Genomic DNA, 1,318 nt, shown 5'->3' on the forward strand with positions numbered 1-1,318 from the left:
GCGGCGGTGCCTGCTGAGCGCTGCAGGGACGTCCCCGACTGAAGGACAGCGCGGCGCTGGGATGGCTGTGCTCCTGGGATGGACAGAGCTGTCAGAGGAGCGCTGCAGCTCAGCAGCGCAGTCAGCACAGAGCTCGAGGGCTCCGTCACGGGAACACGGGAACAGCTGAGCCCAGCTCCAGCCGAGCCGGCAAGGGCTGAAGATGAGAGTCCGCTCTGCAAGACTCTTCCAGGATGAGAAACACCAACTGTTTTGCTCTAGGAACACAGAACGTAAAAACCTCTTGTAAGTTCTGCAGAAGTAGACTTTGACACAGCCACAAAGACTCTCAGGGATGGAACAGTGCGTGTCCGGCACTTGCCAAGAACTGACTGGAATGGTGAAGCTGCCATCGCAGACTGCCACCGGACTCTCCCCACATGGCAAAGTGAAGTAACACAGCTTGTCCAGCAAGCAGCCGAGGGTCTGAAGGGAGAGAACAGAGCAGGTGAGTGAATGAACTCAAGCAAAGCAGAGGCCCACAACTATCACCTAAATATCACTGAAGAAAACACAGAAAATACTCTAGATTTTTTCAGCTGTGGGGGTTAAGCTTTTAACATCCATCAGATCAGAGAGAGAACAGGGGACACAGAGAATCACAGAATCCTAAGAGCTGGAAGGGACCTCTGAGGGCCATCAAGTCCCACTCCCCTGCAATGCACAGGGACACAGCAGCTAGATGAGGTTGCCCCGGGTCTTATCCACCCTCATCTCCAGGGACAGGGCATCAACCACAACAATAGGCAACGTGTGCCAGTGCTTCATCATCCGCACTGTGAAAGATTTTTACCCTACAACCAACTTCAGTCTCCCCTCTTTGAGCTTGAAGCCATTTCCATTTCTTCTACTGCCACAGACCCTGCTCAAGAGTCAGTCCCTTTCCTTCCTGACACTCCCCGTGAAACACTGACAGGCTGCTATCAGGTCACCTTCAAGCCTTCTCTTCTCCAGGCTGCACGGCCCCAGTTCTCTGCCTGTCCACGTAGGAGAAGAGTTCCGGTGCATGGAAAATTTCTGCAGCCCTACGCTGGATGTGCACCAACAGGTCTATGACTCTCCTGTGCTGAGGAATCAACATTTGGACAGAATACTTCAGGTGAAGCCTCACCAAAGTAGAGAAAAGGGTCAGGATCATGTCCAAAGAAATGCTGGCCACGTTTCTTTTGATGCAGCCCAAGATACGGTTGGCATCCTGGGCTGCGACAGCACATTGATGGTTCATGTACAGCTCACCATCCACGAGTACCAACAGATCCTTTCCAACAGGGCTGCGCTC

The 1,318-nt window shown here is 53.1% G+C and overlaps 1 long non-coding RNA gene across 1 annotated transcript; it reads right to left on the minus strand.

The window, feature by feature from the left end:
* Window positions 1-10: 10 nt before the first annotated feature.
* Window positions 11-1,318, minus strand: LOC110392063. The gene is made up of 4 exons (XR_002434213.1): window positions 1,269-1,318; window positions 972-1,105; window positions 373-465; window positions 11-257 (listed from the first exon to the last, which is right to left on the minus strand). It is a non-coding gene; the product is annotated as an uncharacterized LOC110392063 (long non-coding RNA).

This window comes from Numida meleagris, unplaced genomic scaffold (genome assembly GCF_002078875.1).
Source record: "Numida meleagris isolate 19003 breed g44 Domestic line unplaced genomic scaffold, NumMel1.0 unplaced_Scaffold893, whole genome shotgun sequence".
Classification (NCBI taxonomy): domain Eukaryota; kingdom Metazoa; phylum Chordata; class Aves; order Galliformes; family Numididae; genus Numida; species Numida meleagris.